Source organism: Eulemur rufifrons, chromosome 6 (assembly GCF_041146395.1).
Source record: "Eulemur rufifrons isolate Redbay chromosome 6, OSU_ERuf_1, whole genome shotgun sequence".
Taxonomy (NCBI): domain Eukaryota; kingdom Metazoa; phylum Chordata; class Mammalia; order Primates; family Lemuridae; genus Eulemur; species Eulemur rufifrons.
In genome coordinates, this window is record NC_090988.1 from 65,635,247 (window position 1) to 65,658,917 (window position 23,671).

A 23,671-nucleotide genomic window follows, 5' to 3' on the forward strand; every position below is an offset into this window, starting at 1 on the left:
GACTGAAAGTGAGTGGTAAACATATTTCATTACCTAAGAATGTCCAGAAAATTCAAGGGACAGCCCAAGTTTTCATTAAGGCATGGAAGATTAACTGGGCCCACCAAATAAGTTTAAGGAAGAGTAGGAAATATAAGTTAAGGTGATTTCTAAGGGTTACAAATGAGCATGAGCAAATTTTGGTGGAGGGGGAGTGGTATGTGAATTATCTTGATGGTTTCATGAGTGTACATGTATGTCAAAAGGCATAATTGTACACTTTAAGTATGTGGAGTTTATTGTATGTGTATTACATTCCTTGGAAAGCTGTTAGTAAAAAGAGAAAAAATAGTTGCTTTCTAAATTTACTCCATTAATTTAGATTGTTCATCATAACACATGTGGAATTCCTTCTCTTCCATCTTTCTTTTGCCTAAATCATTCTTTCCCAAGTGGGCTCCTTTTATCAAGTACAGGTAAGAATAATTATCCAAATATTTTTATTATTTATGTAATATATTTTAAGTATTATTGAATTTTTTCAGAGCAGTGGATAAAAAATTTGGATGGTAAAGATCTGGAAGGTCTTCATTTCCCTTCATATGTATTTTCACCATAAATTATATTGTCTTAGAACTTGATCTTGACTATAATACAGAATCTCTGTACACAGGTGTGAGAGTACACACATGCAAACATATCCCTTTTGTCTTTAATTTCTGTGAATATCAAAGCTCCAATATTTGCCCTGTGGAAGCCTGAGATTCAAAAAGAATTACAAACTGTTCTGAAGAGCAGAGGATAAAAGCTATTTACTCCCCTTCTTTCTTAATCTACCAACCAGGGATATGGCATGATTTCCTTAAATGCTCTTTTCTCTACTAATTGTTTTAGAATGTTTCTATTATAGCTTCCATTTTTCTTATGAATAATATTTTATCACTCCCTAAGGAACTTGGTTTACATTCTGTGATAGGTAGTCTGGAAAGATTAAAAGAATTTGAATCTAAATTGCTTAATTAGTAGAGTAGTACCTCTTGGAATGTCAGAAGAAAATATCAGAAGTCATTCCTCATTGACCCTCCAATTTTTATTCTAGAATGTGAGTTGTCATGGTATTGGGAATGAGGTGAAATTGAAAAGACATTAGAGAAGGTACTAAATTATTTTCTGGGATCTCATCTATAAAATTTCTGTGAATATTCTTTCCCTGGAATCTTCTTGAAACCAGGTGCCAGTTATATTTTGCTCTCATGATATCAATGGAAGCTTCAAGTCAAACAGTCTCTTAGGGTTTAGAAAGATAAACCAGCCTCTGCCTTCCTTCCATTACTCTGGGACCCAAAGGAAATAATGAAATGGGGAGGAGGGTCATGGTCATACTCTCTGTGCATACAAGGGACAAAGTCATGTTCTACGTGGTCACTACAGTCTTGGCTGGGATTCATGCATCCATCTGACACCTACCAAGCACCAGTTATGTCCATGGCACATCCTTAGGTGCAATAAGGATGGATGGAGATTCCTATAGATGAGTAGTAGGGGAAAAGATGCAGCTTTAGGTTAGATTCCACCAGAATCACATCTTGGAAAACTGGGGAGAGGAATGAGGTAGTGAAACAGGGAAGGGAAGGAAGCCAATGTCAGTCAGTGAGTGGGTCACCTCTATACTCTCAGCCAGTCAGCACAGTTCTATCCCCTTGCTATTTGATGGTTCAGGGGTGGACACTTAACTTGGTCCAATCTGTAACCTAGATCATTTGCTAGTTGGAGAAGATAGTCTTAGACATGGACCTTCCTTGGTCCATGGAAGGGTCGTTGGTTCCTTCCTTGGGACTATAAACCCAAGTGACATTGGTAGACATCTCATGACCATGGTGTCAACCTTAAGATGAAGCTGAACTGTGAAAGGCAGAACAAAAATGGAAAGAAACTGAGTCTTGGTGATTTGTTTAACTGAACCTGCCTCAGGAGTCTCCCTTTACAGGAGCCAATGTAGTCCTTTGTCACTTAAGCCAGTTTGAGTTGGCTCTTCTGCTACTTTCCATATAAAGAATCTTAACAGATACATTGATATTGTACATAAAACGTTCAGTGTAGAAACTAACATATAATAAGTTAAACATAAATGGTGCCTATATTTACACTGAAGGAGGTGAAATTGAGTGAAATTAAATCATATCTACCCCTCAAATTTTTGTGTTTGCATTCGTATATCCATGGGAATAGGAAGAGGGTATAAAAAGACCTGTAGACAATAACTATGATAAAAATTACCAGCACCTGTCCCTCTCAACTAGCCCAGATGCAGAGAATGAAATCTTTCAAGCCTCTAAGTCAATGAGAACCCACCTGGCAGAACATCGAGAGCCCATTGCTCCCAGCAGGTGTAATTAATCTTGCAACCCAGGATATGGTGGAAGCTCCTGCTCCCCTAATCTCCCTGCAAAGGCCCATTCACAGGTCTTCTTCCCTCAGTTCCTGCTTGGCCTCTAGTTCCCTGCCAAGTCTGAAGCTCTAGTCTGAATCCAGAACAGCTGGCTGGGGCTCTGACAGCCATATCAGCCATTTCCAGTTGTTTTACCCAACTAGCTAGGATCATCTTTTGCATGCACGTACACCGTTTTCCCAGGGTATGCCCACGGTGCCAGGGTAGCTGGGGTTAAGGGTAACATTGTGCTAAAAAGTGTCTTTCCCGCATGATTGTGGGGGTGGTATCTGCTCTTCCTGTGTCCTCAAAGAATTTTCAGTTCCCTGAATGGCTGCTTGTCAAGATGAGCAGTTTGGAAACAAAGCATCCTCCACAGCTATTGTCCCTGCCACTATACCAACGGCCCAAGAAGAGGGGAAGAACTGGGGCTTCAGAGGCTCTGCTCACCTGGCCAGCCTCCATGAAGCAGAGACAGTTGACACCACTGATAGAATTGTTCTCCTGTCTCCTCATGGCAACCCTATCTGGCACCCAGGTCCAGAGATAATCTCTTCCTTCTCTATAGCCAAGGCCTGCTCTATTTCCCACTGCAGAATGTGTGACAATTGAATTTATCATGGTATTCTTCATTACTCCTAACAGATTACTAGAAACACAAAATAATCTGAAATAGTTATATTTCCTCCATGGTTTAAGAGGTCTACTATGGCCATTTCATTGCATAATTTTATATATATATATACATATATATATATACACATACATATATGTGTATATATAGTCCTATATAGTCCTTCTCCAGACAGAAGGACTTTGGCAACAGGAATCATACTATATCTTATTCACACCCATATACCATATTCTTAGATTCTGATTTGGTATCTGGAAGATACATAACAGAAACTCAATCAACATCTGTTAAATAAATAGCAAGATAGGTAGATGGATAGATGGGTAGATGGATGGACAGATGGATGACTGGATGGGTGAGTGGATAATAAATTAATAAATCTGTAACTGCCCTAGGAGTCAAAAGAATGCCTCATGCACCAAGCCCTTTGAGCTAGAAAAGAATAACAAATGTTAGTATTATTTATTAGAGCTTAAAAGATCTTCTCATAGACTTGATCTGTTTGACTATCCCAACACTATTGCAATGTAGACATTATTATCTGTTTTACAGAAGAGGAAACCAAAGTCAGAGAGGTTAAACAAATTGCCTGAGTAGCCAACTAGCTACTGCTCCATTCCAGGCCTGAAATCAGGTCCTATGCTTCAGAGCCCAGACTGTTTCCACCACTGTGTTGCCTCTTACAAGAGAGAGTGGGAAACCTCTACATTCTTGAAATGGCATTAGACTTTTTATAGAAACAAATGTTTAGTGCATAGATTTAGAATCTGATCGTAACATGAAAGAGTACAGAGAAAAATGAACATAAGAATAGACTGAATTATTGCAGAAGAAATACACATTTGTATTTTATGTGACTTTGCTTTCTTTTCTTTTTTTTAATAAACCACCAACTTGCAACAATTAGGCTGTAGTTACAGGCAGCTTAGGGAAGGATGTTTTAAATTAACAACTAAATTGTCAGGTTTCTTTGTGAAGAGTTTTATTGTCGGGTACAGTTGGATCAGTCCCAAGGGAGGCCCAGTTGCCATTCATTTTACTCTGCTGAACAGATGACTTGCCCACAAAGCATTCCTCCTCCTCCTCCTCCTCCTTCTCTCCAGCCTTCCACACTTCAGACACACTTCCTTGGGCCACCAGGCCTGTGTGCAGAGGTCCTCAGACTGAGAAGGGACCTAAGAGCAAAGCTAGTGTGAGCCTTCATCCCTGCAGAAATTCCTCTGCAATCACCTAAAATGAGGTCTCACAGGTTCTGCTTGATCACTGACCATGACGGGGTCAGTGTGGAGAAGTGGTAGAAGTTCAAATTCAAGCTCTTCCCTAGTCCATCACTGGCTCTGGTGTCTCAGATAAGTTCCATACCCTCATTGGCTTTCGGTTCTCTCATCACGTCAATTTTCAGCACTAAGGTGAAGACCTCATGATCAAAACAACACAAAATGCCTCCTACAGACCCCACTCATAGTAGGTGCTCAATAAATAGTGGAATTCCATTTCTCCTCCCTTTATTAGTGGAACCCTTAAAGTGTTATGGAAACATGTTCCTCTGTGGCTTTCTAGTTCTCATTTCTCTGACCATGGGAGCATGTCTCCCTCATGCTCACCCTTCAAACAGCAACAAACAGCTCTCATTCCCCCTCCCCCCATGTCACCTTTTCTTCCACACTAACCAGCCTCAGGCTCTGCAGCTCTTTCTCACATGGCACGGTTTGTCCTCCCCTGTGTGTTCTGGTGTCCTGATCTGCATGTATCCTGCTTTGCCAATGATCCTCTCACTGCATCCCAGCTCTAATCAGAAGGTCAGCTGTGAAGGTGAGGAAGTTTGTCCTTCGTGTCTCTCTTTGTCTTCTTCCACCCCAACGTCAGATTCTTTGTTCATTTGTTTCCTGACTCACCCCGACACTGGCCCAGGGTGGGGAGGGCCATCTTGTTGGATTCTGGCCAAATACAAGAGAAGAGACTGAGGAAGGCGGGGCTCTGGATTTTGCTGATACAGCTTCACAGGAGCAGCTCCCCTTGTGTCCCCACAGCACCTACCCCTGATCCCCCTGTCTTCTGATGACGATGTTAAGGATCATTTTGCTTCCCCAAGGGCTTCCGAGTTCCCAGGACACACAGGCACAATCTGTGGATGAGCAAGGACTTGTGCTCGTTCGTATAAATGACCCTTGATTCCTCATAAGCATCTGGAGTTATTGCCAAGAGAGGCCAGGGCTTGGGACATCAGCCAAAGTGTGTCCTGCCCCATTCCCTTGCCAATTATTGATGCATTTGTCAAAAGCTAAGGCAATGTTCAAAATCATAAATAAGGGCTGAAATCTTTAATGTGTATCCAAAGCATCTGAATACATAAAAAGATTTGCGATAAACTGGGGGCAGATTTCTGAGATTTCAGCAGTTCTTAACTCTCACGTCTGATTTATTTATTATTAGAAAATCAAAGAACCCAAATACTTTATACCAATGAGGTCTCCAGGCCAGGCCTTTAAATGTGTAGACTTAAAAGAGAGTTAAAGGGAGACGCATCTAATTTGACAGCAACTCAAGTCTGTAGGTTCAGAACCAGGCCCAGGGAAGCCCAGACTGGGTGTTAGGAGGCAGAGCATTTCCATAGTCTCTGGCTTCTTTCAAAGCTGAGTCACCCAGTGTGAGCAGTCAGAGTGCAGTGGGACAGAGAGCAAACATCAGGCTGTGTGCACACTGCCAAAGTTCCCTTCACCTTCTTTTGCCCCAGGGTCAGGGTTTGGAGGCTGGTTTGGGTCTTCATGCAAGGATTAAAAGGGAACAGATTGGAGACCCCGACTCAAAAACGTTATCTTGCAAACTCAGGGGATTGAAAACCTAACCTTTCTTCAAAGCCATTTAGGTCATTTGGGAAGTGAGCACTCTTCTGAACTGAAGTCTGATTTGGGGAAGTGCTCTGGTAGTACCTAACACATTTTGAAACAGACTAAACCATCCTTTTGTTTCAGGATGGAAGAGAAAGAAGTGCCTCCACTGGCTCCTGCCCCTGGGCACAGACTGAAGCCGAGACTCGGTTGGAGAGGGTGTTTACTGACTCAGCATACAGAGTAGGTGGGTAGCTGCCAACACAGTAGGATTTTTTAGGTTACTTCAAGGCCATTGGGTCCGAAGTACCCCCAACTGCCTGTGCCAGCATGTCATATGGGAGTTGTCTTTTTTAAGTACCATTTTTATCTTGTTTTTTTCCTCTTCATGGGTATTAGGGTGTCGTATTCTAGAATGAGACAACAAATGCTTCATTAACAAACTAATTTTTAGAGCCTTTACTCTTTAGTAGGTACTTTATATATGTTCTACCCATTGCTCTTTACAAATCCAACCCTCTAGGTCGAATTTATTTCTTCCCTCTTTTCCAATGAGAACACCAAAATGCAAAACATCTCAGAGTGACTTTCCTAAGACCACAGGGCTTGGTTATTAAATCCTGCTTTATTTCCACTAGATAGTGCCACTTGAGGGTGCCCTACAAAGGCCTGGGTCCCTAAAGGAGAAGAAGAAACTTGGAGTAAGGGAAAGAACATCAGACAGATCTATATTCAAAATTTTAAGTTTATTAACTCACCAGCTGTGAGACCTGGGGCAAGTCATTTTACCTTTCTACACTTCAGTATTCCCATTTGGAAAACAAGAATGATCATTCCCTACTTTATGGAGCTTCTTATGATGATCAAATGAGGTGGACACATAAGAGTATTTTGCACATGTTTAGTGCATATGGTTAGTGCTTAATATAAGCAAACTGAATCTCATTCGGGCTCCAGACACTAATTTCAACAAAGAAGCTGGGAGTAGGGCAGGAAAGGGGAATGGGGCCTAGTAAATGGGAGAAGGGTTCTGACCCTGGACGGAGCTGGGGTAACTGGGAATGCAAACTGGAAGCTTTTTTGCTGCTTTCTCAGCTTGGCAGAGATCAAATATCCCACTGTGCGCGATGTCCAGAGGAAGAACGGAGATGCCCTCATCTTTTCTGAACTGTTGATTGCATTTGTCTTGTGAAAAATTCTATTGCTGTCATTATGGCAAACTGTAAAAACGTATGTTTGCTCCTCATTTATCCAAGAATAACACAATCGCCTTCTCCCCCCCAAATAGCTATTTTATTATGACCGCAATCAAAGCTGAAAACAATTCCATTTTCCTCCTTTGAGGTCTTTGGAAACAAATTTAATTTCATAATAAAGTGAGACAGCATAGGGTTTGTTTCTTCGAGACAGCAGACAGGGGGTGTGAAGCCAGAGATCCAGGAGTTAGAGCTGGGCCTGTGTTTGGGGAGGGAGAGGAGGGTTCCTCCAACCTGTGCTCCAGATGGCTTGGAAAGCATTTCTGAAGCCATTTGCAGGGCTTTTTCCCAGAAGGCTCTGACCATACAGGAAGGGAAAGCATGCATTCTCTTGACTTGAAAGCAGGAAAAGGACAAATATTCATTCATGTGGGAGAAATCTAGACCTTCAACAGTCCATGGTGGGGCTGGAAGACTTCCCAGAGAGGGAAATGGGTCCCTCCCCAGCTGCCAGCTCAGCAGCAAGACTCTGCTAGTGTTGCCCACCCTGGAAATGGCATCACCACTCCTGGAGCCCCAAGCCAGAAACCTGAGTCATCCTAAATAACCCCATGACCCCACATGTCTTCAGGTGTCAAGTCGTCTTGTTTTTCTCTTGGGTTTTTCTTAAATCCACTTCTATCCTTCCATCCACTGCTGCCTTGGCTCAGACACTATTACTTCGCCTCACCTGGACTGTTACAGCAGACCCTGCCTGGCCTCTGCCTCTACCCTGCCCCCCACCCATTCCTCCTCCACATCACCAGGTGAACCTTGCATTTTAGTCACCTATTTAAATCCTCCAACGTCACTCAGTTGCCTGGAGCATAAGTGATATATAAGACTGCATTATTCAGCCTCTGATTACCTCTTGAGCCTCATTTCCCAGTCACCCCACCACCACCCTGGGCACCTAAACTCCAAACTTTCTGAAATGTTGACATTTGGGTCATGCGTCTACTTACTGGCACATGGTGCTGTCTTTATCTACTCTTTCTTCCCTTGTCAGCTCAGCGAACTCCTTATTCATTCAAAATCCAGCATCTCCTCCTTTGAGAGACTGTCCTGGGCCCTCTTCTGTATGCACCTTTCAGACTGTTCTATTTTTATTTGCTTATATATCGGTCTTTTCTACTTGACCAGTATCTCCTTGAGCCGTGTGCTTTCATCTTTGTAGTCCCTTGTGATCAATACAGTCCTGGCACATGGTGGAAGGGAGGTAAAGAAGGAAGCAATGGAAAAAGAAAAGGAGGGAGAGATGGACAGAAGGAAGGAAAGGAAAGGAAAGGAAACAAAAGGAGAGGAGGAAGAAAGAAAGAAAGAAAGAAAGTAAGAAGGAAGGAAGGAAGGAAGGAAGGAAGGACAAAACTTGCTCAGCCCACCAAGACATCTTTTCTTGGTTTCCCGGAGATCCTTCCACTTACAGATATAAAACATAAACTCATGTGGAACTCTGGGCCTCTAAAACACAGCAAAGGAAATAGAAAGAGAGAAAGAGATTGATTGTGTGCGCACACATGCATGACCTAGTGCTTGCAAACGTGAGCTGTGTGGTTTGGGGAGTGGTGAAGCTGATATAACAAAAAACCTAAATGTTGTTACTTAAGAGAAATTATCCTTTTGTGAGACTCCTTTATAAAAATTGATCTATATTCTTTTTGACAAATTTCCCAACATTCTGTGATGAACATTTTCAAGGCGGAAAATTTGAAAGAATTGTATAGTGAACACCTATATACTCACAACTTAAGATTCTACAATTATCTTTTCATAATATTTGCTTTATTATACATTTATCTACCCATTCATCAAATCTTCCATCCTTTTATATGTTTAACTTTTTTATGCATTTCAAAATAAGTTCTAGGCATCAGTAGTTTTCATTCCTCACCCTTCAGCATGCGTGTCATATAACCATTAGATTTGTTTGCATTTCCCTTTCCTCGAAAATGATTTCTGATCAAAGCATGGGTATATTAGGACCAAAAGACTTGAAAAAGACAAAAGTTAAGCACTAAATTATAAAGCCAGAATAATGGAAAAGAAAAAAGTTTATCAAGAATTTCTGGGCCGGGCGCGGTGGCTCACGCCTGTAATCCTAGCACTCTGGGAGGCCGAGGTGGGCGGATCGTTTGAGCTCAGGAGTTCGAGACCAGCCTGAGCAAGAGCAAGACCCCGTCTCTGCTAAAAATAGAAAGAAATTATATGGACAGCTAAAAATATATATAGAAAAAATTAGCTGGGCATGGTGGTGCATGCCTGTAGTCCCAGCTACTCGGGAGGCTGAGACAGGAGGATCGCTTGAGCTCAGGAGTTTGAGGTTGCTGTGAGCTGGGCTGACGCCACGGCACTCACTCTAGCCTGGGCAACAGAGTGAGACTCTGTCTCAAAAAAAAAAAAAAAAAAAAAAAAAAGAATTTCTGGCTGAAAAAAATAACAGCAAATAAATGCAAAAAATACCTCTGAGCTTCCTGGAAACCAAAAATCATGTTAAATATGTTGTTTCAATCTTCCTGTAGCAGGTCTAGTGGGAACAAATTTTTCCAAATTTTAATATCTGGGAACTGATGATAGGAATATATGTATAAAAGGCACTTAGTAATGTAGGCTACAAAGCCAGTATGGTGTACTGGTTAAGGATTTAGAGTCTGAAGCCAGAGGTCTGAAATTCAAATCTATTTGCTACCACTTACCAGCTGAGTGAGGTTGAGAAAAGGCATTTTGCTTAACATTTAACTACGTTAAGATTCTATTTCCTTATCTGCAAAGTGAGGGTCTCACTGTACCAGCCTCATCCTGTTTATTTGGTAACTTCAATCAGATAAGGCACATAGATCACTTAATATAACACTGGAATATGGCAAACACTCAATAATTATAGTTGTTATAGCAGTAAAAAGAAATGCTTCAAGGGAAGGTGAGATTATAATATTAAAGCATAGTTTTATAAAAAGCTTTTCTGTGGGTGGAAATAAGTGATGATATTTAGGAATAGTGGTTTCTTTTAATCTAGTTTAGTACAATGTAAAACTAGAAACACCTAAAGTAATGTGGTAGATACCATTGATTACTTATCCAACAATTATCCCTGGTTCTTCTTTCTAGAAGAACCCAGATTTTTGTCCGGGTAACAATGTACCCGGCCCCAGGACATAAATCATTCCAATTCTAAACCAATCATGCTAATTCCATTCCCATTAGGTAGTGATTGGTCTAGAAATAAATAATAAGATTTAAGGAACAGTGTGCTGTAGGGAGTCTGCAGAAAACCCCAATTATAAAAAGAGAGAGAACACTCCAATAGAAATGTCTGTTCCTTACTTCTTGTTTTATTAATAGATGTTACTGTGTGAGGGTGTGATGCATGGCACTGGAGCAGCCACTTCATGACCATGAGGAGAGAGCCAAGGGCTTGCAGACAAGCTGAACTAAAGCCTGTTTCCTAACTTCTTATTATGTGAGCTTAAAGAATATTTTAAGTCATTCTTAGATGGGTATTCTATAATATTCATCTGAAAGTATTCTTAATTAAACATAAAACAAAAAGGTAGCATTTCTCTTCACCTCATCCCCATTGTTTATCAACTTTCTCAGGTTGGTTTGACAATAGTTGAAAGACAAATAAAGAGTTTTAAATGGATTGGTCTCACATTGTGCATAATCACCAAAAGCAGACACCAGCCATAGTCCAGGAACTCTAGCCTTGAGTAGATCATGGAAGTGATTTCCCGTGGCAGCTGCAGAAGCCTTGCTCACTGACCTCTGCAAATGCTTGGTCAAACACTCATGTGGTCAAATGGCCCATTACCCAGAAACTTCATTTAGAAACAGTAGGCTTATCATCTGTCTAAGGCACTGCCTAGAAGAATCTGAAATAACATCTTTAAAAGAGCCTTGCAGGTAAGGATTCTTGCTGTCTACTAGAATGACAGCCAAGCAGTTGTGGCAGATAGATAAGCCCAGCCTCGTGGAGTTATGGAAATGGTCATTTTCTGTATGCTATGTTTTAACATATTCATTTATTTAAATGGATGTGCAGGATCATGGAAACCAGTAGTGTATTTGGTTTCCATAAAGCAGAGTTTGCTGGGAGTAATCAAATTCCACTGGCAAAGTTGGGGTACTGTTTGGTATAAGAATTCCTATGTAGATTCTGGTTATTAGTCCTTTATCAGTTGTATAGCATGCAAATATCTTCTTCCATTCTGTAAGTTGTCTATTCACTCTATTGATTGTTTTATTGGCTGTACAGAAGCTTTTTAGTCTAATCAAGTCCCATTTATTAATTTTTGTTGTTGCTGAGATTGCCTTTGGTGTCTTCTTCATAAATTCTTTGCCTAATCTGTTATCTAGAAGAGTTTTTCCAACATTTTCTTCTAGAATTCTTATAGTTTCATGTCTTAGGTTTAAGTCGGTTATCCATTGTGAATTAATTTTTGTGAGTGGTGAGATGTGTAGATTCTGTTTCAGTCTTCTACATGTGGCTATCCAATTTCCCCAGCACCATTTATTGAATAGGGATTCTTTTTCCCAGGTTATGTTTTTGTCTGCTTTGTCAAAGATCAGATGGCAATATGAGCATGGTTTTATATCTGGGTTCTCTGTTCTGATCCATAGGTCTATATCTCTGGTTTTGTGCCAGTCCCGTGCTGTTTTGGTTACCATTGCCTTGTAGTATAGCTTTAAGTCTATAAAATTATGCCTCCTGATTTGTTCTGATGGCTTAAGGTTGTTTTGGCTATTCAGGGTCTTTTCTGGTTCCATATGAAGCATAAAACTATTTTTCCTAGATCTGTGAAAAATGATGTTGGAATTTTAATGGGGATTGCATTGAATCTGTAAATTGCTTTGGGTAATACAGACATTTTAACAATGTTGATTCTGCTGATTCATGAGCATGATATATTTTTCCATCTGTCTACATGCTATGTGATTTCCTTCCTCAGTGTTTCGTAGTTCTCCCTGTAGAGGTCTTTTACCTCCTTAGTCATCAGGGAAATGCAAATTAAAACCACAATGAGACATCACATATCCCCCATGAGAATGGCCTTTATCAAAAAGTTCCAAAACACAGATGCTGGTGTGGATGCAGATAGAAGGGAACACTTATACACTTTTGGTGGGACTGCAAACTAGCACAACCTCTATGGAAAATATTACGGAGATACCTCAAAAAACTAAAGGTAGGCCTACCATTTGATCCAGCAATCCCACTATTGGGTATTTACCCAAAGGGAAAAAAAAAGTCATTTTACCAAAAAGACATGTGCCTTCAAATGTTTATAGCAGCACAATTCACAATCTCAAGGATCTGGAATCAACCCAAGTGCCCATCAGTACATGAGTGGATTAATAAAATGTGGTATATGTATACTATGGAGTACTATGCAGCCATAAAAATGGTGAACTAATACCTTTTGTAATAACTTGGATAGAACTAGAGACCACTTTTCTAAGCTAAGTATCACAAGAATGAATAAACAGACACAACATGTATTCACTATTAAATTGGAAGTAATCGATCAACACCCTGTGCACATATGTTAGTAAAACTCAATGGAAACAAGTATGTGGGAGCGGGTAGGAGGGGATGGGTAAAGTTATACCTAACAGTTACAATTCACACTATCTCAGTGATGGGCACACTTAAACTTTTACTCAAACTGCACAAAGGCAAAACATGTAATCAAAACATTTGTACCCTCATAATATTCTGAAATTTAAAAGAAAAGAATTACTAAGTGGAAATTGTAGTCTGTGTTTGGGAACTATCTCCAAAATCATTATGGCAATAAGTGGGAAATACTTATTATTATGGCTTACTATAAAAAATAACCTAGAAACATAGAACTCTTCAGGGATGCTCCAAATATGAAGAACCTCTGTCATGGGGACTATGTGTAACCGAGTGCTGTTGTGATCTACCACCTCTGGAGAGTACGAGGAGGAAACAAGGCAGGAAACTAACTTAGATTGATGTGTCACAAAATGCTTTCTCTTCACTAAAATCCATTTCCTTTTCTTCCCAGGCACACAGCAGAAGGCATTTTCCAGCTTGCCTTACCATTAGGCATGACTATGTGACTAAGTGCTAGCCAGTGGAATACGAATGGAAGTAAGATGTTTGCCATTTTCAGGCTTGAGCAATAAAACCTCCACAGGCCCACTCCATCCTCGTTCTGTTTCTGCTGTTTTGGTGTAGACCAGGATGACACCCACAAGACAGTGGAGTTTCAACATGGAAAGAGGCTGAATCCCTGAACTGATGCATGAAAGTGTGCTACCTACCATCTTGACTACCTACTTCGGATTGCTACATATGTGAGAAATAAAATTACATTTTGTTGGGGCATTATACATCATAAATCAGTTGGCGCTGTTCCATGCATCAGTTTAGCGTATACTAAGGAATACAAGTGTGTCTATTAATGCAACACGTGGATGTTTGGCCCACTAGACTCTCATATCTACTAGAGCAGTGGCCCCCAGCCTTTCTGGCACCAGAGACTGGTTTCATGGAAGACAATTTTTCCATGGATGGATGGAGGCGGAGGCAGAGCTCAGGCGGTGATGTGAGCTATGGGGAGTGGCTATAAATACAGATGAAGTTTTGCTCACTCGCCTGCCACTCACCGTCTGCTGTGCGGCTCGGTTCCTAAGAGGCCACGGACTGGAACTGGTCCACAGCCCAGGGGTTGGGGACTGCAGTTTTCTCTTAGTCTCTAGTAAGTAGGTACTGAATGATGTGATTCCTTTCCTTATGGCTCATGAAATCTGCGACCCTCACGGATGCTTTTGTTTGTGTAGTGTATCCATAAACACATTTATTTCTAGAGGGCATCCATGAAGAACTTTTGAGTTCTGCACTCATTTAGCATGGAGAAAAGCACATTTCAGATACCTGCATAATTAGAGCTCGTCCAGAAAATGTGCAAGGGGCTGGCGGAGCACAAAAGAGGAAATATGTTTCCTAGACAAGTCAAAGAAAGCTTCAAGGAGGAACTGACTCGTCTTGAAAGATGAGCAGAACCCATCAGTCTAGGAAAGGAGCAAGGGCATTCTGAGCAGAGAAGAATAAATGGATTTCAGACTTGTCAGGCCATGGCCTTCACGCCTTTCCTGATTACTGGGCCTTGATGCCTGACCCTGTCGTGCCACCATGGCAAATGTGGTTAGAATCACCCTTATCCCAGCAGCTTGTATTTCTACAGGGTTACCTGAGGACAGGGACATAAAACTCATTCAGATAAGGGCTGTGTGCATCCCGGCAATCTTGTCAATTATCCCTGAGCTGATTTGCATGCTTGCTCCTTCTCAGCTCCGACACTGCCTGGCAAAGAGGCCACTTCCTTTTATCGGTGTCTGTTGCGCTGTCAGGCTTGGTTTACAACACAATAAGCTCACAGACACTTACAATTAATGAGTTTCTCATGAGTGTTCACAAACACATTAAAAATGAGCAGGTAGCAAATTATCTATGGGCCCCAATAATCCACACTTACATAAATATCCAGTTTTTAGTAGACTGGAATTGTCTAAAAGTTCATTGTCATTTGTCAGGTGGGGTGTCAGTTTAATAGGCCCTCGAGCTCATTTAGGAGTCACCATATCCCACTAAACTGTCTGAACTATCTGCCTGCTTCCAGAAACACACTCATGCCTAAAAAGGTGGCTTTAGAACATGAGCCTTAGACAAACTCGAAATCTGAGCATTTTAACCTCTGGTTCTTGGATAACAACACACTGTTGAATCCTGGAAAAAGTTCTTTGTCTTTTTCCAAAATGTACATCCCCAAGAAAGATGCAAGTATGGACGGTGTGGAAGAAAGCGAGCATGGGTTTGGTTTGAGTCTCTCTGCTGCTCACTAGCTGTGTAATTTGGGGGCAAGTTACTTAATGTCCCTGAGCCTCAGTTTCCTCATCTGCAAATGGGAATAATAATAGCATATTTGACATAAGGATTAAATGAAACAAAGAGCGCAAGTAACAGCAAACTCACGCAGCCTCTGTGCTAATGGTTGTAAGCATTTTTACATTAATTTATCCTTACAACAATCTTACCTTACAGAGGAAAGCACTACTGTGTAACCCCATTTTGCAAATGAGAACGCTGAGGCCCTGAGAGGTTAAATCATTTGTTTAAAGTCACATAGGTACTCAGCGAAGGACCTGGGATTCAAACACAAGCACTCTGATTCCAGAGACCTGGCTCATTTAAGCACTGGGCTGCACTACCTCGTGTGGCACCTGGAAAGCAGTCAGGGCTCTGTGAGTGTAGGGAAGCTAGAAAGATGAATATACTTTGTGCCCTGACTTTAAGAAAACGCCAGTCTGTCAGAGATATAAGACCATTTGAGCTCTGGGTTAGTGCTATCACTAGAGTAACCATGTTATTTGTTTTTATTGCTGCATAACAAATTACCACACGTTTAGTGGCTGAAACAACACCTATTTGTTTTCTCGCAGCGTCCATGGGTCAGATGAGCAGGCATGGCGCAGCTGAGCCCTCTGCTCTGGGTCTCACAAGGCTGCAATCAACGTGTCAGCCGGGCTGTATTCCTTTACGGAGTTCAGGGCCCTCTTCCTGCCCGCATGGTTACTGGCAGGATTCAGTTCCTTGTTCTGGAAGATGGATGCCTTCAGTTCCTAGAGTTCGCACACCGTTCCTACCCGTATTTCCTGATGCCCTTTCCTTAGGGAGAGTTCACATCATAGTAGCGTGCATGCTTGAAGCCAGCAGGACAATCTCTTGCTTTAGTCTGCTAAGATAGTCTTCTATTTAATATAAGGCAACATGATCAAGGGAGTGACTATCCCATCACCTTTGCCATATTCTACTGGCCAGAGACAAGTCACAGGTTCTACCTACATTCAAAAGGAGAGGCCCACAAAAGGGCATGGCTCATTGGGGGTTCACAGGGTGTGTCTGCCACGCCATAGGATCCAGTGTTCAAAGAGGACACATTGGAGAGTGAAAAGATGCTATTCATTATGATGCTGGGACAACAGGCATAAACCAGGACTGTCCTAAGCAAACTGGACCACACGATTATCCCAGCTATAAAAAGTACAGGCAACTTATTGTGGGGCTGATGGGGACAGAGTGTAATTCTGGCCTGAGAATACTTTTTTCAGCAGATGATTTTTTACTCAGGTCATGTGGGATGGGTTAAATTTATACAAGTGGAAACGGGATGGGGGCAAGTGAGTCTTCAGGCTGAGGAGCAGTTTGGGCAGAGATGTAGCAGTGATGAGGAAACAGGCCAGGTTCTCTGAATGCGAGAAGCTGGGGAGAGGCTTGCGAAATGTGTTTCGAGGGCATCATTCCAGGAAAGTGAGCATAGGGGTCTACCTTTCTCTGTGCTCTTTGGCTGGAGTTTTTGGGTGGAGGGCACCTTTCCAAACCTTGATGTATTTGGATATGCTAGGAGACCCACAGAGTAGAGGAAGAGGCGTCAGTTTCTTTTGAACCCATGTGGATCAGGCACGCCTCACCTCATTATTCCTATGGGGAAAATCCCAGACAACAGAGCAAAAAGGGATCAGCCAATTCCATAAACTTGATCAATGATTTGTTAGAATTGAGATTAAATAACCATGTCAGTCCACAGATCAGCTCTGCAATGGATGTATTCAGAACCGTGGTAGATGTGCATAATTCATTCTATAATTGTTCCTTGAGGGTTCTCTTCCGTGGAGCACTGTGTACTTGGCTAACCACTTCCCCTGCTTCGGGGATGGTCCTGTCTATTTCCCATCCATCTGTCTGCTTCTGTGACTACCCCGACAAGGGGCTTCCTGACCTCATACCACTCATCCGTTACATAGGTAAACAGGCGTGATCCTTGAAATGGCCACACACGGGGCCCTCTGCTGCCACCAGCCCACTGATCGGGTGCCACATGCTAGCATCACATGAGAACCACCTCTGGGAGAGGGCCCAGGAAGCTGCCCTCTAGGATAAGCCATCTGGCTCAGATGGGATCTCAGTTACCAGCTTAGGATGCAGCAGAGAAAGGTGGGATGGAGACCCCAAACCGCAGCTGGACCAAGCTGGGATGGCTCTTCGACTTCCTGCCAGGGCAGAGGATGTGTCTGTACCCTGTGCTCTCGGGGAGAGTGGGGCAGCTCCACTCTGTTGGAGCAAGGAAGGAAGAGGGGGAGCTAGACAGGTCCAAAGAGTTGGAACAATCTATTCTTCTCCATTATAAAGAAAAGAAAATAAATTTCTTGGGATTCATTCACTCTTTTAATCAACAGCTATTTATTAAACTATGTGCCAGGCACTGGACTTGGCACTGGAAGCTTGGTGGTGACCAGAACAAAATCTCTACCCTCTTGGATCTCATAGTGTTGGGCAAGGGGTTGCAGGTAGAGAGGTAATAAGGACACAAACCAAATAAACACAAAGTAGAATATATGAAATGGGGTTGTGGAGGGGGTGGCAATACCTGATTAAATAGAGGGAAAGGAAGTTCTCTCCAAGAAAGTGACATTTTGTCTGAGATGTGAAGGATGAGAAGGAACAGAAGGAGCCAGCAACACCGAAAGCATTGCAGACAGAGGAAAGAATGTGTACAAATGCCCTAGTGTGGGAAAGAGAAATTGGAAAAGCCGTGTGTGGCTGAAGTTCTGAGTGAGCAAGTGCCTGGCTCAGAGTGAGACAGAAGCATGATCAGAGCTAGTTTCCACCAGACTCCTCAGCCAGAAGAAGTTGAATTTTATTCTACGTCCAATGGGAATCTCTTGAAGAGTTTTGGAAATATCACATTGGTCATTCCATGGTGAATAAATGGGGTGGGGGGAAACTAAAAAAGAGGGAGACTCATTCAGAGGATCTCCTCAGTCTTCTAAGAGGTAATGGTGTCCTGGACGATCCCGGTGCCAATGGAAGTGGAGAGGGATGCTCACATACAGGTAGCGCGGTAGAGGTTAATTACCTGGGCTGCTGATGGATTCGACTTGGGGAGTGAGGAAGCAATGCTTATTCCCATGTTTCTGGCATGAATGCTGGCACCTTTCAGTGAGACAGGAAAGTTTAGGAGAAGAAGAGGTTTGAGGAACTTCTATAGGCAGCAAGTCCCTCCTGGTCTTCAGGGCAATGGATCCATTGGGCCCCTAGAAGAAAACATAGCATAGGAAAATACATCTGAAGGGGAGAAGGGGACAGGGAAGATATAACATGGTCCAAGCCTGTGGCTGGTGGTGAAGTTGCAGAGGAACAGTTCCAGAGGTGATGCCCACCAGGAGAGAGGATTCAGGGTGCCTGGGGCTTCCCAGGAGGGAGCACCTAGGGAGATGGGAGGGGCGCGCTTACTTCTCCATGCTTCAAACATGTTCAAGAATGGCCACATTCACAATTCTCCATGCACAACAGACTTTTTAATATAAAGGGACTATAGTTTTGCCTCTTTCCCAGAAGGAATTTCCCAGTGGAAAAACAAACAACAACAAAAAAAAAGACCAATGGTGTGGCAGACACTTACGCATGTAAATTCACTCCAAAGAAAGAGTTAAAGTGCTTTCTAATATAAATTGGTTTTCAGTATTTCAGTGCCAATATAATTAGATTGTAACAAGCAAAGCCCTGTAACATAACACAGCGAAAATTTGAAAATTTGATTCTGCCTGGCAAACAACCAAGTCCCTGCGTGTGCGCAAACCTGACATTAATAAGCTACAAGAGATTACATGATTTAGAAAAGAAGCACTTGGTGTTACCAAATCAAATAATAGATCTCTAGGCTATAATTAGGAGAATTGGGACTCAACAATGAAGTCACAATACTGTAATTTAGCTGTGAGTAACAGAGCCACGGAGTCACATTAGGAGGTGGGATAGTGTCTCGGTGGCGTGCAGCTCCCAGTGGGGCGGCCGCTCTGACGCCCCGCACACAGCCACCTGTTGGCACCAAAATGCCATATGATGGACCCTGGCCCTCTGTGGCCGTGTGGGACCCTAGTGCTTCAGACACAGGACTACAAAGGTGGAGCCCCCCAGGGACAGCCGAGGGGGGCAGAGCTGCTGCCAGGGCCATGTGGGCAAATTGCTGCCCCGGTGTGCTTTCAGGGCTAACAAAGGACACATTAAAAACGTAGAAACATAATCAAAGCAAAACAAACACTGCAAAAAATAAAAAGAGAATGAGAGAGCCCAGCAGCCTCATTTATAGTCCCCGAGCTGCAGGGGATTGTCAGGTTGGGCGAGTGCGTTTTTCCTCTGAAATAGTTTCTACTTAGAGTAGGCAGAGCTTTACTCAACCACCTCCTGGCAGAGTAACACAATCTGTGCTCTTAGGTAATAAAACCATATAATTTCACGTGGAAAAGAAACCCTAGCAGGGTCTCTTAACCTGAGGTCCCCCAAGGGGGTCCGTGGAGAGAAGTGAATTTCAATATAATTGGTTTTCTTTGTAATCCTATGTATTTTATTTTATGCATTTCAAAACATTATTCTGAGAAGGGGATCTGCAGCAGATGCTGGAAGTGCCCCTCTGCATATCCCTCCAACCTGTCTGTACTCCCAGCTGGCTTCCAACCACCAGCATCTGCATCTCTCTACCCCACCAACTGTGCAAAGCAGCACTGCCTGGATGCCCACACGTGGCAGGCTGGAGGCGCCAGGGTATTAATACCCTCAGGAGTAGGTGTATAATTACCCCAGCTCCCTCACCCTTCAGCTGGAAAACTTCTGAGAAGTGGTTTTGCACCTTGTCCTAGAGTATCCCTGTAGGATTAAGCTCCAATTTTCCACTTTATTGGCTTCCTTTCCTTCCCTGCTTCTCTATGGGTATTTTCTATACCCCTCAAATACATTACTTGCACTTAAGATCTGCTTCCGGGAAAACCTGAAGATGGGGTCCACGGGTCCACAGATGACCAAAGGGGTCCCTGGCGATAAAAAAGGTGGACAAGCCTTGCCAGGTAAGTATTGCAGGTCCTCCCCTCACTCCAATCACCCTTTCACAGATGAAGAAACTGGGGCACAGAGAGCTGAGCACCTTGCCCTCCCAAAGGGAGTTTTGAAGCATGTTCACTTCTTCATGGCTGCTGTTGCTATTTTGATCATGTCTTGTTTACTCACTCATTTTCTACAGTCTACTCTTTCAACTTGATTTCTCTTCTCTCCTTATTCCTTCCCAAATTCTCTCCATCAGCAGCCATTGGTCTAGCACTGCCTGAAAGCAGGCCCTTTGGATGGTGCTGTTTTTTATTCTGCCCAAATGCATTGGGTGGGGGCCTTACTGTACAGGACACCAGTCCTGCTGGCCTCCTAGGCCTGAGCCACAGCAAGTGTGGGAGCAGCATCTCTCCTGCTACATGCATTCAACACCAACGGCATTTCCATCCGTTACGTTACCCTTTGAGCCACATGGCACCTGAGCATAGTTTTATCTTTGCCAGGATTCCACAATATGATTTAGCATGGGGATGGAAAATAATGTACATGTTTCAATTACGTTTATATCATTTCCTTATAAAGGACATTATTCTAATTATTATTTTAAACAACTTTTAGAAATACTACAATATAATAAAAGGAAGATATAAGGATATCGGATAGAAGAAAAATAGAGATACAATTGTATTAGGAAGCCAGGAGTAAAGTTGCACAGAAATAACACACAGGCCATGTTAACAGTAATAATAATAAAGCCATTTACATTGATTATTTCATCTGATCCTCACCACTGCCTCAGGAAGTTGGTATTATTGTTTTTAGATGAGGAAACTTCCCTGAATGTGGAAAGTTCTAGAGAGAAGTTCAATATTTTACCTTTTATTCCTCAAGCTTAAAAGTTACTTCTTTCTTTACTCTCCTTCTTATTAAAAAGAAAAAAAAACAAAACAAAATGAAATAAAACAAAAAACCTTCTTGCCTCCTTCCCTTCAAGTTGGAGGATTAATCTTGGCTTGCTGATAGGACAACAATCTGATTAAGTTCTTTTTATATTATTTTGAATGACTTTTCAGGTCTTACTATAATTGTCTCCCAGTTAATTAATATGAATCTTGATGTTTTATATACTTTGACATATAAAATAAAACAAAATAAAAATCATTTCCAGTACTGTGAGTAAATTGTCTTCAGGCAAGGCAGCTTTCCCAAAATTCCACAAGGCTACATCTAAGATGGTCAGAACTTCCAACCCGGAAGCAAGTGTCAGAAAAGAAAGCAAAGAAAGCAATCCTAGGCCAGGGTGACTTTATCTGTGGGCCCTGCAAGGCAATTCCTCTGAAACAACAGTTTGCCCTCCATTGTCTATTCTTCAGCCCCCAACATGATAATTAAGAAGAAGAAATCCAACTACATGATTGCCCTGTTCTAAAACTACTACTAGATCACTATTAGAGAGGATGAAGATTTAGTTGTCCAGAAGTTTCCAATATACATTCTTATCTAATCTAATTCCACCTTCAAGTAACACTATTCTGCTACATGATTAGATGTGAAGATACCCTATGTGTTAGTCTGTGTGCTGCTATAAAGGAATACCTGAGGCTGGGTAATTTATCAAGAAAAGAGTTCTATTTGGCTCACAGTTCTGTAGACTGTATAGGAAGCATCTGCTCAGCTTCTGGTGAGGGCCTCAGGCTGCTTCTACTCATGGTGGGAGACAGAGGGGAGCTGACATATACGTAGATCACACGGCAGCACAGGAAGCAAGAGAGGGGGGAGGGAGGTGCCAGGGTCTTTCTAACAACCAATTCTCGGGAAAACTCTCACAGGGACTAATACAAATAACTTATTATCTTGAGGCCACACCAAACCATTCATAAGGGATCTGCCCCATGACCGAAGCACCTCCCATTAGGCCCCACCTCTAACATTGGGGATCAAATTTCAACATGAGATTTGGAGGGCACAGATATCCAAACTATAGTACCATATAATGAAGTATTCCCAATTTCTCCCTTCTTTCCCTTTACGCATTGCTGTCATTCATTTCACTTAGCCATATGCTATAATCACCTAACGCATTGTTACTATTAGTACTTTAACCAGTTATCAGTTAAAAGTAAAAAAACTAATGCTTTCATTGACCTTCATTATTCCTTCTCTGATACTCTTCCTTTCTTTATGTGGATACAAGTTCTGACATATAATTTTCCTTCTGTCTGAAAACCTTCCTTCATAACATTTTTTGTGAGGAAGATGTATTGGTGATGAATTCTCTTAGTTTTTGTTTATCATAGAATGTCCTTGTTTCTCCTTCACTTTTGAAGGATAATTTTTACTGGGTATAGAATTCTAGGTTGGTGTTTATTTCTTTTAACACTTTAAATACTTACCTCCATTCTTTTTTTACTTGCATGGTTTTTGACGAGAAATCTGATGTAATTCTTATCTTGTCCCTCTATGGAACAAGAGGATGATTGTTGGTGGATGGTTCTTCCTACCACCATCCTCCACCCTCACTTCTTTCAAAATTTTTCTTTTCTTTCTTGGTGGGGGGGGGAGGGTAGCTTGACTGTGATATACCTAGGTGTAGATTTTTTGTATTTATTGATGTTCTCTGAGCTTTCTGAGTCTACAATTTGGTGTCTGCCATTAATTCTGGAAAATTACCAGCCATTATTATTGCAAATATTTCTTCTTTCCCATTCCCTCTTTCTTCTTCTGGTATTCCAATATACATATGTTGTATCTTTTGAAGTTATCCCATAATTCTTGGATGTTCTATTGCTCTTCTTCTTCCTCACATTTATTTCCCTTTTTGAGTTTCATTTTCAGAAGTTTCTCTTGAACTATTTGCAAGTTCACTGATTATTTCCTTGCCCATGTCCAGTCTACTGATGGGCTCATCAAAGGCATTCTTTATTTTTGTTACAGTGTTTTTGATTTCTAGCATTTCCTTTTTATTCTTTCTTAGAATTTCCATCTCCCTGTTTACATTGCTCATCTATTCCTGAATGTTGTCTGCTTTTTCCATTAGGGTCTTTAACATATTAATCATAATTATTATAAATGCCATGTCTGATAATTACAATATCTGTGTCATATCTGAGTCTGGTTCTCATGCCTGCTTTGTCTCTTCAGACTGTGTGTTTTTTCTCAACTTTTAGCATGTCTTGTGATTTTTTGTTTGTTGAAAGGCAGATGTGTTGTGCTGAGTTGTAGGAACTGAAATAAATAAGGCTTTAGTATAACGATTTATGTTAATCTTGCTAGTATTTGGGCTATGTTAATACTTGCTATAGCTGTAGGTTCTAGAGGTTTCAAATTCCTGTAGTGTCCTTGTTTTTGTTTCTCATATTGTCTTTGGGGTTCATAAGAATTCTTCCTCAAAGAGTGTCTGTGACTAACAGTTCTATCAGCTGTAACCCACTGTTATTATACTGGAAACCTGTTGGTGTGGTAGTAGGTTTTGTTAGAATAGGAGCATTCTATAATTTTGTTAAATCTTGGTCTTTTAGTAGGGCCTCTGTGGGTTGTGACCACCACAACTGTTTCTCCATTGGTATAGAATTTCTCCCCTTCTTAGATGAGATGGGAAGGTAAGACAGAGCTGAGGTGGGAGGAATGCCCTTCCTCTAAGTAGGACAAGGCTCTTGTGAACTCTTT